This window comes from Rhinolophus ferrumequinum, chromosome 4 (assembly GCF_004115265.2).
Source record: "Rhinolophus ferrumequinum isolate MPI-CBG mRhiFer1 chromosome 4, mRhiFer1_v1.p, whole genome shotgun sequence".
Classification (NCBI taxonomy): Eukaryota; Metazoa; Chordata; class Mammalia; order Chiroptera; family Rhinolophidae; genus Rhinolophus; species Rhinolophus ferrumequinum.
Genome location: NC_046287.1, coordinates 85,179,256 through 85,196,006, shown reverse-complemented (window position 1 = coordinate 85,196,006; position 16,751 = coordinate 85,179,256). Strand labels below are relative to the sequence as shown.

Here is a 16,751-nt window from a genome sequence, read left to right as displayed (position 1 = left end):
TGAGCCATCCGGGAGGCTCAGCTCAAGGTGCCGTGTTCACTCTTAGTTGCAGGGGGTGCGGTCCACCATCCCTTGCGGGACTCGAGGAGTTGAACTGGCAACCTTGTGGTTGAGAGCCCACTGGCCCAAGTGGGAATCGAACCGGCCGCCTTCGGAGTTAGGAGTACGGAGTTCTAACCGCCTGAGCCACCGGGCCGGCCCCGGTTAGGGCTTTTTTTGATGTCACCTGGCTGCCCCTTGCCAAGAGGCTTCTTTTATCCTTCATTCTTCACCCTTTTTATAGCTTACAAACTTTCCTTTTGAGTTTACACATAGACGCTTCCTCCAAATGCTTTAAAGATTTTCTTTTGACAGTTAGATGGCTGCGTCTTTTTAGTAGCTCTTCAATAAATGAATACATTTGATACAAATCAAATGCTGAAGGGCTTTTTAAAGTGGAATTTTACCTCACTGAATGATTTTAGAGCTGTTTAGAGAAAGCTTCCCACCCCCAAGTATGCGTAGCACTTTAATATGTTAAGTTGAATTGATTTTAATTTGGCCTTATTTTTATTGTGTTTTGTTTTTTCTAGGCTACACTTAAAAGTACTTCAGATTGTCTGACAGCAGGAACTGAGAGAAGTCCAAAGATGTCCTTCACCCCACCTTTTCGTTTTCTTGATTTAAAAAAACATAACAAAAAAACGTTTCTTTTTTCCTTTCGTCAGACTTGGCAGCGAAGACACTTTTCCTGTACAGGATGTTTGCCCAGTGTTTGCAGGTTATGTGCTGCTGTAGATAAGGACTGTGCCATTGGAAACTTCATTACAATCAAGTGCCAAACTCACTACACCATATAACTGCAGAAAAGACTTTCGGATTCTGGTGTGCTTTCAAGTTTTGTATATAAGCAGTAGCTACAGAATTGTACTTGTGTGTGTTTTGTTTTTTTAAATATCCATTTGGTCCAAGGAAAGTTTATACTCTTTTTGTAATACTGTGATGGCCTCTGTCCTTGATAAGTTAAATTTTTGTTTGTACTACCTGTGTTCTGCTGAACTGACATACCAGAGAGCCACGCTCTCTGTTCCGCACCTCCATTGAACAGCTTTGGACCTGTTCATGTTGCCACATAATTCACATGAGAACCAATAGCCTGTTATCAATCTGCTGAATCAATGGACTTGTCAAACTCTTTTGGGGAAAAAAAATAGATTAAATGCCAGCCTTGTACAGGTCTTTTCTATTTTTTTTGTTTATTTTGTTATTTGCAAATTTGTACAAACATATAAACGGTTCTAATTTCCAGATAAATGATTTTTGATGTTACTGCTGGGACTTGAGATCTTTTATGGAATAGATATTGAACTGTAATGTTTTCTTAAAACTAGAGTCTACTTTGTTATAGTATGCTTGTAAATTTGTGGAAATCCAGATATTTGAGGCGGCATCCATAATTTTCATTTTGTATTCTAACTGGATTAGTACTAATTTTGTACTTTGTGCTTAATTGGTTTGTACTCTTTGGGATGCTACTTGGTGATGTTTCGGACTAATCTTAAAATCATTGTAATTAGTACTTGCATACTCGACGTTTCTGGCCCTGTTTTGACAGGAGATGTATAGTTATGGATATTTTGCGTTTCATGTTAAGGAGAACTCAATACACTTTTATGTATGTGTTTTAAAGAAATTTCATCTACTTCTAGTCCCCTGTGAACTAAGCGTCCCTCATAGCATTGAATCCTTTGATAGAAGCCTGTCAGCTTGTCATTGCAGTTACTCCTGGGGGGCCTTGTACTGGGGAGCCTTGTAATGTTTGTAGATCAGAAGGGGAGCTCTGCATCCAGAACACTTCTCCTTTCTCAAATGGGGGGTTTTTGATCAACAACCTTTTGGAATTGAGCTTCAGCAAAAGTTTTCCTTCATAATTCTGTGCTCTGATTTTGGTCTAGGTGGAGGTTGGTTTTGTAGCTCTGCCTTGAAGGATTATGTCAACAGTTACACTTCATCCCTTTTTCCCTTCTGTTCTGCAGATTGCTTAGCACACTGTGGAAAGTAAGTTGAAGAGGGGAATTTTAAAATGGGACTTAAGTGATTTGTAGGTTGCTTTGGTGTTCATGAGCACAGATGGCGACCAAATGCAATGGAACTTGTTTAAAAATTGGGGAAATTAATTTGAAAATCAGCCAACCAGCTATAAGTTGCATATTTGAATTTATTTTGAAAGCCTTTGCATAAGTTAAGAATTTCTTTAGCCTTTAGCAACCTAAACTGTAATTCCAATCATTGTGTTTTAATATTTTCCAATTACCTGTAACTGACAGACAAAGTTAAATTGGCTTTGTGTCCCATTTAATGCATTGGTATTTTCAAGTCATGTGGAATGCCGGAAGTCAGCACAATAAAAGGAACAGGTGCACAAAACTATTCCTCTTGCCTTCTTGGGAAGGCTCTGATTTCTGTGTACTTGGCCCAAATCACTTTGCTTTATCTTGTCTGTGAATTGCATCGCTGTTGGCTTGGTTTTTCCTACATGTTTAACAAGAACACAAGTGTTCCTGATAGATTTCCTACAGGAGGCCAGCTCTGTGCTAAGTTTCCCACTGTAACTTCTGTTTTGCAAATTCATTAAACAACCACCTCTCTAACCATCTTCCTTGTTGGCTACTCCAAAATATGCCTGGTTTTAGACATCCTAGTTCCTCTGAGCAGTGCCTCCCGCGTGTGGACTAGAGCGGGTTGGTGCAGAGTGACCGTGTACTGTCACGCGCCACAGCACCCGTGCGTCAGGCGCCCCCACTGGTTCAGTAAAGAGATAAGTACAGCTGAAGTCATTGAAATCTTAAACTACTTCATAGAGTGACTTTACAAAAGACGTTTCTTCCTTGAGTCTGTAAATATCTTTTTTTCCCTTCAAATTTATCTCTGTGTTGAAATTCTCATATGAATCCTGGGTAGCTAGCTCTCTGGGGGTACAGTGAACTCCAGTGAAAGGCACCTTGTCTATTTTGAAAACATTATGTGACCTCTGGTAATTCTTTTCCTGTACGAATACTGACGTTCTGGAGTAATGAGTGTATCAGTTACTGTACATGACTGCTTTGTGAAATGTGCAAATGATATCACCTATGCAGCCTTGTTTATTTCCTCTGGTTTGTACTTTTATTAAAAGCATATTGTATTATAGAGCTATCAGATATTTTAAGTATAAAGTATTGTTTCTGTAATATAGACGTTTGGAATATATTTAGGTAATAGACGCATTACTTGGAAAGTTCTGCTTCGACAAACTGACAAAGTCTAAATTAATTAGCAAATGTTATATCCCAGTGAGCAGTAAATCAATGGGACATCCCGAGAAGAGAAGGACACTTGAAAATGGAAACTGTTCTCCAAAGGTATTTATACAATTGGGACTTGTTCAACTGCTGTGCATATGCCGCCCCGCCCCGCCCCGCCCCGCCCCCGAAATTCTTATATTCAGCTCTTAAGGGTTTTTAATTTACAGCTGACTTTTAAATGAGAAGTTTATCTTGTGATTTTAGTTTGGGAGTAATCATTCAGTAAAAAATGCAGTGTGGTTTATGCAAACAAAACCTCCAAGCGTGACTCTGGGCTTCCTGTTTGAGGGCGGTGCGCAGCCCGGCGCCGCGGGTGTGGCCACGTCACGCACCACGTAAGTTCCGTCAGGACGTCGTCACGCCCGCCTGCGTTTTGCTACTTACCGTGTCTCCCGGAAAAGAAGAGCTAGCCGGACCATCCGCTCGACTGCGTTTTTTGGAGCAAAAATTAATATTAAGGCCCGACGGGTCTTAATATTAATTTTTGCTCCAACCGGGTCTTATATTAATTTTTGCTCCAAAAGGCGCAGTCGAGCTGATAGGTCTTAGTTTCGGGGAAACACGGTAGTAACAGTGCAGATTCCACGTTCCTATTCCAGTGCTCCCTGAGAAGTGCCTGATGATGCTGGTGTATTTACAGACACAACAATCTTTGATGTTATTGTATAAAAGCCATAAATGTACATAAATTATGTTTAAATGGTTTGGTGTCTTTCTTTTCTAATTGTACAGAATGAGCTCTGTTAGGATTTTTTTTTTTAAATGTTTACTGTCACTTGGGTTAAACCTTGTCAGCCACAGTGCCATGGTTTATTCAAATCTGGTGTTTCCTCTGGAGGGTGTGAGGTTCACTCGCTCTGACCAGACCATAGCCCCCTGGAGTTAAAAACAAGTGAAATCTCTGATAACAAACACCCCCAAGTGTGGGTACTGCATCTTCGGCATGTCTGAAGGCACCGTCTGGTACAGTAATAACCTAGGTAGCTAAGTGTCAGGTCAGAGCAGACCGGGCTGAAGGTAGCAAGTTAGGAGGGTCCTGGCCAAGAGGTCACCGAGCAGGCCCTGGGTGGTGTGGAGGGAGCATTGGCTTTCCAGGGCCATAGGTGCTGCGGTCACCACGTCATACACGCTGAAGGAGGGCCATGCATCCTCATTTAAGTGGCTGCAGATGGGAGGTTTATGTTTGCTTTTTTCATAGAATGCCTTGAAGAATGAGCTAGGGTTAGATTAATAGTGATTAAAATGCTTATTTAAACCAGGACAAAGGCCAGTCTCTGCTTGCTTCTAACTCTTTTACCAGGCACATCAATGTCCAAATGAGTCGGAGGAACAACAAGGAAATAGGTTATTCTAATGTTAGTCTTTTTAGATCCTAGGTCAGTGCAGCTTTTAGGGTCTGCTGCCTCCCTGCCGACAATGGAACCCTTTTTTTTAAAAGAGGTGATGATCAGCTGCCCCGAGTGTAGAACTGATGAAACCATTTACTCCCAGACCCTGGGGTTTATACACAGAGCACTTTGAAAACTGTTCATCTAGTCTAAATGCAGAAAAACACCTTGACTGTACTGCCAGAACTCACACCAGCAGGCTTCTTTCGTAACCCTCTTTCATATACACAGAATCATGCATCTAATGTCATTTATTAAGAGCAGTTCCCAAGTTTCACACAAGCTGATAAGAGGAAGCAACACAGGAACGTTTCCATGGTAGATCTCATGGGTGGAGATTAAGGAAGAGGGAGAGACTTCCTTCCTGGGACAGTATCTAGGCCTCTGCTGTGACAGGAGAGCTGAAGGTAGAGTCAGGGTGTGTACCTAGGACTGTTTCTTGACCTGTGAACCAGCCACACCGTAGGACTTTGCCTTGGCAGTTGTTTCTCCACGCTTAGCTGACCTCTAACCATGGTGCTAGTTAAACTTAGAGCGGTTGGTGTGATTAGGTAAGTGGAAGGCTGTTCCAAGAGAGAGACCGCAGTCAGTGGCAGTCGTAGCCACTGTCACAGACATTAAAACTTGTATCACGTGTTAGTATTCCTCCTGGGGCTGTGAGCCTGCAGCCGGGCTGGGCCTCTAAAATGAGGATGTGTTCCTGGTGAGTTTCCTTACTCTAATTTGCTATTTCATTATTTTGGTGTAAGAAATTGTAACTGGCAATAACTTAAATACATGAACTCGGGGATGTTTTCCAGTGTAAGTAAGTGGCAAATGAGTGGAAAGGGTGGCATATGCTGGCGTGAAGGAAGGAGGAAGACAGGTAGACCGGGGTGGTGGTAGGAAACCCGGTGCGAAGTGGAGACAGCTGAGGTGTGAGCAGAAGGTCTCGGATCCTTTGACTCGAGGAAGCTGCGGAGGGGCGTGGGCATGTGGGAGTTAAAAAGAGGGCTTGCAAGTGTTCCCGTGGCTGGGAGAGGTGGCTTTCTGTGTAGACGCCTCACTTTGGCAATGTGGCTGTGAGAGGAGGAAGCAGCCATAGTGAGAAGGCATTCACCTGTTACAGGAAGAAGGAAAAGGAGATTGGGGCCAGCTTTCTTAGGCCAGCGCCTCTCAGCTTGACTAGTAGCAGGGCAGTCTCCCCCTTACCCTCCATTCCCCGCCCCCCCACCCCCCGTGAACTCAAAGGCTAAATGACATTGGCATTAGCACCTTTATCATGTTCACGTCTTCCAAAAGTGAAAGACTCATTTGCCCTGAAAGCCACTGGTGGAAAGTAGAGATTTACATCCTCCAAGAAGAGAGAGGGCATGTTGTTTATTGTTTACATCTCATTCCTTCCCCATGAGCTCCAGTCCCTGACAAGAAAGTTTCAGAATTCATATAAAACTTAAAAGTTTCCTAGGATGGTCGCCTAGGAGCCATGTGGGATTCCCATACTTGCTAAAGTTTCTGCAGACACACTTGGGGTTGTAAGATGACTAAAATTGCTGCCCCAGTGAGATGGTCTTAGATGAGACAGCTGCTTAGAATAGGGTCTCCAGTGAGCCCTTTACACCAGGTTTCTCTCTGATGAATTGAGTTAGAGGGGAGGCCCATTTGCATTTTAGTGCTTGGTTCTGGAACAAGCCAGAGATGCCCACTGCTTAGTTCATGCTGGTGGCAGGGGCATTTGGGGTGCTGGCAAAGCCGTAAGCTCTTCTCATGCTTGGGCAGTGATACCATGGACAAGGGAAGCTGACGATACCTTCCGCTACCTGCCTCACACGTTTGATATGAGGATTAGAGGATGAAGTAATGTCTACAAATGGCATCATGAGTACAGGTGAGTTGGTGTCAGCATAGGTGACAGTAACCCCTGGGGGTTTGTTTCTTTTGTGGAGCTCCTAGGCAGTCAGCATTTCCCCGCAGGATAAGTGGGAGAGCTGCTTGGTTCACGTCCATTGCTTTTCTGCATTCCCACGTGCAGCCCTCCATCTCTTAGGCGTCGGAGCTCGTAGACAGTTTGCCAGACCAAACTCGAAGAGAGTCAGTAGGCCTCCTTTTTCGTGGCAACTCTAGAAGTACTTAGTAAGTTGTAAACCTGTTATGTGCCCAATGCAAACTAGTGGTATTTATTTCCCAAGAAGTTCTCCGTGGACCCACACTAAGAAAAGGGAGACATTTTAGACTATGTGACATTAGGTCATGTTTACCCAGTAGACTGTGAAGGGTGCTAACTCTATGTGCCCTTTTCAGGCTGACCTGTAAGATAGGGGGAGACGAAAAGACTAATGCTGAGGGGGCAACAGTGGTGTTGGAGCCTGATCGTCCAGTTCATAAGAACTGATGGGTAATTTTGCAGGAATTTTGTGAGCTGATTTTAAATACCACCATTATTTACAATTAGATAAATTTACTATGAAGTTCTATTCAAAAAACAAAGGTAGTAAATGCTAATAAGTGATCACATCCTAATGTACTACGTTTTGCTCTTGAGGTATTTATGTCGGTTGTATCTCTGTGGGACAGCTGGACAGTTAAGTCCTCACTTAACATCGTTCATGGGTTTCTCAACTTTAAGCAAAATGACGTGTAACAACCAGTTTTACCACAGGCTAATTGATATAAACAAGAGTTAAGTTCCTACGGCATCTTACTGACATCATAATGAAATATTCGAGGACCTGCTGCATAATAGTGTGCTGCTGTTTGTGCTGAAGCTGAACAGCTTCAGTTTAACAAATAGAGTTTGTACAGGGTGAGATACAGTTTGACAGTAAGTCACATCGGTTAAATTTATTGAGAAAATAAATGTACTGAGAAAGGAGTTAGTGAGTGAATTGGGATGCAAGTCCATTTGTCAAATCCTGGCTGAATTGCCACCACCTCCATATGTTGGCTACAGATAAAAGAGTTCAGCAAAAATCGTTGAAAGCATTCTCTGAAAACCAATTGGCCTGGTAGAATTCACAAAGAGTATTGTCTGTTACCTGTAAGTTGTATGCCACACATCCTTTATAACAGTAAATTTAAAATAAAGGCTTGTGCATATAGACAGGCATGCATTGCTTCGCCACAGAGGAGGTGGGTGTCATGAAGGCATTAAAGGACTAGTGGTTTGGGTGATGGAGAACAGGTAGAACAGGAATAAGGGAGTGAGAGGACAGGAAGTTGTTGCAAGGTCCAGGGTGTGGTCATGGCAGCAGTGAGGTCTGGGGCCCTGGAGTGGATGAGGCCAGGGGAAGATAAGGTCTGAAGATGGCATGGGCCATGCACATTAGATTTCAGAGCCAACAAAAGGGACAGCAGGATGGGGCGTGGAGAAGAAGTCTCCAAGGCTTAACGGGGAGAAACCAGGAGGCAGGTCACAGGTAGATGTCAGTGACTAGGAAGGGTGCACAGTGAAGGAGCTGGATGCCCTAAGCATGAACAGAGGGTTTTTTTTAAGACATGAAGGTAGAAGACAAAGACTCTGGAGTTGGAAAAGGAATGCAGAAGGATGCCAGTTCAACTTTCGAGACTCATCATGGTTTGTCAAATGGAAATAGTTACACCTACTTACTGGAGTTCCTGGGGGAATAAACGACCTAAGTTAAGACCCTATCTCAATACCTGGCCCATAAGAAGGGCTCAAAAAATAGGGGTGACCAAATAAATTGTGTCCAGCATAATTATTACTATGTTTCCCCGAAAATAAGACCTAGCTGGACCATCAGCTCTAATGCATCTTTTGGAGCAAAAATTAATGTAAGACCCGGTCTTATTTTAATACAAGACTGGGTCTTTATAATATATAACATAATAAAATAAAATATATAATACCAGGTATAATATAATACCGGGTCCTATGTTGATTTTTGCTCCAAAAGACGCATTAGAGCTGATGGCCTGGCTAAGTCTTATTTTCGAGGAAATACAGTAGTAGATGCTCTTGTCACTCTGAAGTGTTTGGGTTTGGCTGGTTAATTTTATGTTCACCATATCAGCAAATGATTGCTTTTCAGTTAATTACTTCCTAGAGCCCTCACTTCTCAGTGGACATCCCAAGATGGGTGAGAGAACTCTCCCTGCCCGCGCCCTGCACCCCCAAGCTGTCTCTTCCTGGAGGGTTATTCTAAAGGAATGTTAGCCCGGTGTCTGAATAGCATGAAGTTTTGTCTGGCGTACAAGGTTCTTCCCAACCTACCATGGCATTGTCATCTCTTCCACCTCGTACCAGTCACACCCGACAGCCATTCCCTTTTATGCTTCCAGCCTTTTCATGTGCTGGGAATTTTGTTTGTTTGGAATGCCTTTCTCTTCCTTTCCTTGCCAACAATGTACAGCTAAAACCTTCCTCTCCCCTTGAAGCCCACTCCAGCCTCTTATATTGGAGTATTTACTAGCGCAGATGGGCTAGATGCGTTTCAGGCCTTTTCTAAATATGGGTGTGTGGCTGTTTAGCTCTAGCTAAAAATTATCACTAGTCCTCCCAAGGTAGCCATATGGCCATCCTACCTGAGAAGTTCAGAGCCAGGCCTGACAAATTGGGGTCATCACCAAACTCCCAGTGAGCCTAAAGCAACTGGCCAGTGCACTTGACAACTGGACACAGCCGAAGGCATTCCTCTTTGGTGAGCCAGTCTGTGCCTGCCAACATTCCAACAAATTAAAAGCAGACCAAGAAGCCCAAGGTATTTTGACAAGTCTGGAGCTGCTGTTCACTTTCTTCAACCAAGGAAAGTTCAAAGGCAAGAGGGGGTATATGACCAATGATGAAATGCCTGAAAGGCTTTCCTTCCAGCCAGTCCTGTCATCGGACTGCATAATCCTCTCTCTATACAGCTTTTCTCTGGGCTCAGCGGCCAGAACCAGTTCCTTTGACTTAACACCCACCTCCAAAATGAACAAGACTGAAATGCCAGCTTACCTCCCAGAAGGGTTTCATGTCTATAGAAACAGGTTGTGCCAACCTAGGAACAGTTGTAGTTGCTTAGTCCAAAAAAAAAAAAAAAAAAAAGGCAGCTGATCACCCTTAGGTAGTTGCTGATTAGTTTTCACAGAATCTCACCTGAGATAGACATAACTCTGTCATTTGTAATTTTTGCCTTAATGTTATGTCATTGGGTTGTCTCCACTTACCCTCTCCCAAATGGAATTGGATAAAATATGTGGTTTTTGCATTCTGGTGTTTAAACATTTTGAAATTAATTTGAAATATTCAAATATTTATTAAAATACTATTTTGAAAGGGAGGTAATTATTCTCCAAGTCAAAAATTTTTTCTATGTCAATTCACCACACCTACCAAAACAATGACTTGGTAAAAAGGAGACATTTTCTGAAGTCACGCAGTTCTGCTTAGAAATTCTTGTGAAGTTGTGCTGAAACACCCTGCATAGAAAATTTCATTTATTCTTATAAATGTATCTTGAGATCTCAAAAGTTCTTAGAGCCCTATGGACTATATTTTAAATTAGTATTGTCTTTAAGGTTCCAGTTCCCTTCCAACTCCCTTCTTTTTTCTTAATTGGTATTCCATTAGAAGCAGGAATAATTTTCGAAACCCTGGATGGCTGGAAGCATTTAACAGCTGTATGGAATCTCATGTAACCATCATGTGCCTTTTTTTGGAAACAACAATTGTCCTTGTCTTTTGTAAGAAAATCACATGATTAAAAAAATAGATGACCAGCAATAATTCTGTTGTCACTTGGTTCCTGGCAGGAGTAGGGATAGGGAGGAAGACATAAGAAAAATGCATTCTTGGATCCCTTAGCCACATCAATCTGCAAACCTTTCTGGAGTAAATAATTTCCTTTGTCGTTTCTGAGTAACTTAAAAAAGGCTTCGGAATGTTTCCAGGACTGGGCATTCTGTTGTGTAATACTTTTGGAGTCTTGAGTTACCTTTCTTTCCTCAAAGAGTTGGCTCAAAACCCAGCCATCTTCCTACTGCTGGATCTGAGTGTTGGAGAAACTGATATGAATTGAATGAATGAAAATTCTTTAATATGGACAATAATATTCCCTCTGGGATTAGAATTTCTTAATATACTTGACAGCAAAAAGAAGTTTGAATCAGCTTTGTATCTCAAAGACCTAAGTTTGAAATGAAGTTTGTCTCAGATGTCCCTGCCTGAGAAGAGAGCTTGCCAGCATTGGTGAGAAGAAGGCCTCCTGTCACTTTTTAGAGTCCCGAGATTAAATGTCCCAAATATGAAATGTTTGAAAGCAGCAGGGCTGGTCTTTGACCATCACAAAGAAAGTGTTGGAATTGAATATTTCTGTATGAAATGAGCCAATGCTTTTTCCAGGACAGTTCTCAGACTTGTTTGTGGAGGAAACACTGTGATTAAGAAAAGTAGATGGGCTAATTAGGAAAGGCTTTTTATTCAAAAGTTTTTGTGATTTTAGTAGTACTTTGCATGTGTAACACCTCCCCTTAAAAGATACCAAGCATTTGCCCATGCTAGTTCCTCAGCCCGCCTTGAATTAAAAAGAGCAGAGCAGACCCACCATCTAGGACCACAGATGAGGGCAAATGTCCCCTGGGTGGGGGATCACTTCCTGGATACCCGAGGAATCTTGCTGAAGTTCAACACAGTGTTTCTCAAAGTGTGAGCTACTGATTGTAGGCAACAGAATTATTTGGGAAAATTTTAAAAATGCAAATTCCAGGTCTCCTCCCCAGGAGACCTGGATTTGGGGTTCAGAATCTGGGATTTGGGGGGTGGGGGTGTGTGTGATGGCTGAGAAATCTGCATTTTTAACTATTCCAGGTGAGTTTTTTGGACTCAAGTTTGAGAATCACCAGCAGTCTGTGGAGGAGCTGTAACGTTTACTGTTATTCATTCATTCAACAATTAAATACCTGCTGAGCACCAACTGTGTATTAGGTTCTCTGCAGAGTGCTAGGGATTCCCTGTGTGAACAGGACAGACACGTCATCTGCCCTCCTGAGGCTTTCAGTTTCCTATTCTCTTCAGACGTGTAGTGAGGTTTACCAGGAAGAGGCCATGAATTATTCTTTAAAACGAGGCTACTTCGATCAGATAAACACTAGGCTGATAACGGGCTCTGAAACTAAAATGTCCATCATCCATCAGAGGCTTTTACCTACGTACCTAACCTGCTGTGGGTGCTGAGGAAACTGGTTGAACAGACTGACCTCCTGTCCTCTAGGTGCTTACAAATCAAGGCCTGTGTGTCCTCTCGCCAGCTCAATCCCTGAATAACACTTTGGAGCTGCACTAAAGCAGCTTGAGCCAAGAGGCAGACCTGGAAACAGTCTGTTTCATCCGTAGTGACCAAATGGCTGAGCTAAATGCATCCAGGTCTGAGGAAAATAACTCAGTCCGTGAAAGGTCTGTTTTCCATTGGAAATGAGGCTTTAAAAATTTATTTTATCTTCTTTTATTTTATAGCTGCAGGAGAGAAGCAGCTCATCTTGCAAGATCTTTGAGGAATTATAAGCTAGACCCAATTGTTCCACTGAGATGATCTCACCATATGGAACTGTGTGGTCCAGGCTGGGCGTATGGCCCTGCCCCAGGCCAAGCCTGCTGCAGCTCAGGGTAGGGAGCCTTTCTTCCAACCCAGAGCAGCAGCCAGTCTGAGCCGCCCTGAGGCCGGGCCAGGCACTCCAGGATGATAAAGCATTGACACTTCATTTGGGTGGTGTCCTCAGGCTCAGAGCTCTGTTCCACACTAAGAAACTTTCTGGATCACTGGGAGTCACTGCCCCTGTGGCCTGGATTTTTTCTATTTTGTTTGATAAGTGACCCTCAAACCTCCGCTGCAAAAAGCACCATATCCAATTCCATCTGATCTTTTCTGATGACGCGGTCATCACAGGAATATCTGTGATTGAGTCAAGTTGGTGTCCAGAGATGGCCTCAGGGCTGTGGAGGTGGGTCTCCTTGCTGAACACTTCATCCCTTTCTCTTTCCCTCCTTTTTTCTCTCCCTCTCTTCTTCCCTCCCTCCCTTCTCTCTTACCAGCTTTTATCATGGAAAACTTTAAACATAAGGAAAATAGGAAGAATTAAAAAGTATAATGGGCCTCCACATACTCATCATTCAGGTTAAATAACTATCAACTCATGGACAAACTCTGTTCGTATATATATTAGCCCTTAACACTGGCTTATTTGAAGAAAACTCCAGATACATAATTTCACCTGTTTAAAAAATATGCATATGAGTGTATATACATGTAAAATTATGCAGATAAGAATCCTTTCAAGTTTTAAATATTTTTTTAAAATAAATTTTATTGAGGAGGATTGGGGACCAGTGTGTTTCTCCAGGGCCCGTCAGCTCCAAGTTGTTGTATTTCAATTTCAGTTGCAGGGGGCACAGCAGACCATTGCATGTGGGAGGGAATTGAACCAGCAACCTTGTTGTTAAGAGTTCGTGCTCTAACCAACTGAGCCATACAGCTGCCCCTCCAGTTTTAAATACTTTTATTGACCTATAATTTACATGCATTCAGGTCCTCCGAATATAAGTACCATTCATCAATTTGACTCCGTATCAAGACACAGCGTGTTTTTGTCATCTCATCCTTTGTGTTCCTTCTCAGTCCCCTGCATTGAGAAGTAACTATTGATCTGGATATGCCAGTTGGTTGTTCCATTCTTCCGTTGTTGGCTATCTGCGCTGTTTCCAGTTTTTGACTAGAATGAGTAAAGCTGCTATAAATATTCTGGTACAAGGTTTTTTTTGTGTATGTGTGTGGATATGTATTTTTATTTCTCTCTAGTAAATACCTCTCGAGGTGTGGGATTGCAGGATCACGATATATTTAACTTTTTAAGAAAATGCCAAATGTTTTTCCAGAGTGTTTGTCCCATTTTGCACTGCCAACCAGCAACGTATGAGACTTCTGTTTGTTCCGCATTCCATCCAAAATTTAGTATTTTTCATCTTTTTAATTTTAGCAATTCTAGTGTATGTAGTGGTATTTCATTGTGATTTTAATTTGCGTTTCTCTGACAATTAATGATGGTGAATCCTTTTTCATGTGCTTATTGGATATTTTTATGTCATGTGAAGTGTCTATTCAACTATTTTATCTATTTTTTAATTGGATTGTCTATTATTGAGTTGTAGGAAGTCTTTATATATTCTGGATACAACATATAGGTTTCTCTCTCTCTCTCTCTCTCCCTCTCTTTCTCTCTCTCTCTCTAGATATAGCTGTTGCACATAATTTCTTCCAATCTGCTGGGTTTTTTTTTAAAGCTTTATTGGGATATAATTTACATACCATACAATTTACCTATTTAAAGTGTATAATTCAATGGATTTTAGTCACAGAGCAGCAACACCACAATCAATTGTAGAACATTTTCATCACCTCAATAAGAAACCCTGTATCCTTTAGCACCCCTATAAATCCCCACTCCAGCCCTAAGTAACCACTAATCTACTTTCTGTCTCTATGTATTTCCCTATTGTAGACTTTCATATGAATGGAATCATAATATGTGGTCTTTCGTGACTAGCTTCTTTCACTTAGCTTAATCTTTTCAAGATACATGCATGCCCTTGTATCAGTACTTCATTTTTAAAAGACTTTAAAATATAGCTAACATACAATTTTATATTAGTTTCAGGTGTAACCATAGTTATTCAACATTTATATACTGAAAGAAGTGATCACCATGGTAAGTCCAGGAACCATCTGACACAGTACCAAGCTATCACAATATTATTGACTATATTCTCTATGCTGTACATTACATCCCCATGACTTGTTTTATACCTGGAATTGTGGACCTCTTCACATTCCCCTTCACTTTCTCCCCGTTTTTTAATTTTTCAATTGCAATTGACATTCAATATTATTTTATATGAATTTCAGGTGTACAACAAAGTGGTTAGATATTTATATAATTTAAGAAGTGATCCCTCACACTAGTGGCACACCCAAAAGGCGGTCTCAACACCCACCTGGCACCATACGTAGTTATTACCATATTATTGACTGTATTCCCTGTTCTTTAATTTACATCCCCATGACTATTTCGTAACTACCAATTTCTACTTCTTAATCCCTTCACCTTTTTCATCCTGCCCCCTCCCCTTCTAGTCAATCTATCACCCCAACAAATCTAGTACCCATCTGGCAACATACATAGTTATTAAATATTAATGACTATATTCCTTATGCTACACCCTACATCCCCATGATTACTTTTAACAACCAATTTGTACTTCTTAATCCCTTCACCTTTTTCATCCTGCCCCCTCCCCTTCTAGTCAATCTATCACCCCAACAAATCTAGTACCCATCTGGCAACATACATAGTTATTAAATATTAATGACTATATTCCTTATGCTACACCCTACATCCCCATGATTACTTTTAACAACCAATTTGTACTTCTTAATCCCTTCTCCTTTTTCACTCACCCCCCCAAAAAAATCTGGCAACCACAAATATGTTCTCTGTATCTATGAGTTTGCTTCTGTTTGTTTATTTTGCTTCTGTTTGTTTATCCACATACAAGCGAAATCACATTGCATCTGTCTTTCTCTGTCGTACACTCCACTCAGCAGAGTACCCTCCAGGTCCATCCATGCCCCTGCAGATGGCAAGAACCCATTCCATTCCATGGCCGAGAAACATTCCATTGTACATATGTACCACCTCCTCTTTATCCTTTCATCCATCAACAGACACCCAGGCTGCCCCCACATGTTGGCCATTGTAAACAATGCTGCAATGAACGTATGGATGCACATGTGCCCTCGAAGTATTGTTTTGTTTCCTCATTTTGGCTGTTTTTCTATTTGTTTCTATGTATTAGGTAGATCTGCTATGTCTCCCAGTCTTGGTTGGGTGCCCTTATGTAGTCGGTGCCCTGTGGAGCCCTGGCACAGTCTCCCTGGTCACCTGCTCTGAGTGCTCCAGGAGTGCCCCTTGTGGGGGTTGTGGGTGCCCTCCTGTTTCAGTTGAGCCTTGATTGCTGTTGACACGTAAGTAGGCGGGATTGACTCTCAGGCTGATTGGCTGTGGGGTTTGGCCATGTACACAGCTTACAGGGTGCTGTGTGGGGGTCTTACCCCACTAAGTGGGATTTTCCCCAGAGGGCTCTGGTACCTGCTGAGACTGCCCTTTAGGTGTGCCACTTGTGGGCTAATTGGATGATGCTGTGCTGTGGGCTGAAGCCAACCTCCAAGTATGTTGGTTCTGGGGCCTTTTGAGAAGGGCTCCAGGGCAGGCCCAGGTCACCTACATTCTGTGACTGGCCAGGGGCAGCTGGTAGGAGCAACAAAGTGATCTGTGGTGTTCCCTGCTTGCGCTAACCCTGGAGGCACGTGGGAGAGGCCATGCTGCGAACGAGGATGTCTGCCACCAGTAACGGGTCTGGGGTAGCTCTGCAAAAGCCAGGACACCCTGAGGCCTGCTGCCACCTGCCGGTTCCCTTAAGGTTCAGCCACTGATAAAGCCCTGTGTCGTACATGAATTGGTGAAGCAGGGTCTCAGGGAGTCAGTAGAGTGGGAAGAGTTGCAGTCAACAGATTAATGTAGACTCTGGTTTGGTGCCAATGCTGAGCTTGGAGCTGCTTAGCAAAAGTCTCAGAGCACACCAAGGCCAGCTGCAACCTGCCTGGGTCCTGTGGGCTCCAATAGTTTTTCAAGAAAGAGAACAATGGGGGCAGGGCTGGCTGCTCTTGAAGAAAGTACTTCAGGTGTTGGGCCAGTTGGGTGGGGCGGGGTCTCAGGGAGTCAGCAGGGTGGAGTAGCAGAGCTCACCAGGCCAATCAGATTCAGATTTGGCCTGTGGGGGAGGGCTCAACACAGTAAAGATGGCGTCTGTCTGCCCGGCACACGGGAGAAGGACCCCACACAGGGAAAATGGTGACTGTCTCCCAGTCTTCGCTTTGAAGCCACATCCCTCAGTCTGTCCCCCCCCCCACCGCCCCATATGTGTCCGACACACCCCAAGTGACTGTCCCTTTGGCGGAGCCAAGGTGAGTGCCTGCGAATGAGAGAGTCTGTGTGTGGGCCCTTTAAGAGGACG

The 16,751-nt window shown here is 42.9% G+C and overlaps 1 protein-coding gene across 1 annotated transcript in view; it reads left to right on the top strand.

The window, feature by feature from the left end:
- The window catches only part of FOXO1 (forkhead box O1), an 87,449-nt gene extending 86,232 nt beyond the window's left edge, over positions 1 to 1,217 (top strand). The window contains exon 3 of the mRNA XM_033104459.1: positions 573 to 1,217. The gene's annotated coding sequence lies outside the window, so the exon portion shown is untranslated. The remainder of the gene's footprint in view (positions 1 to 572) is intronic.
- Positions 1,218 to 16,751: the final 15,534 nt, after the last annotated feature.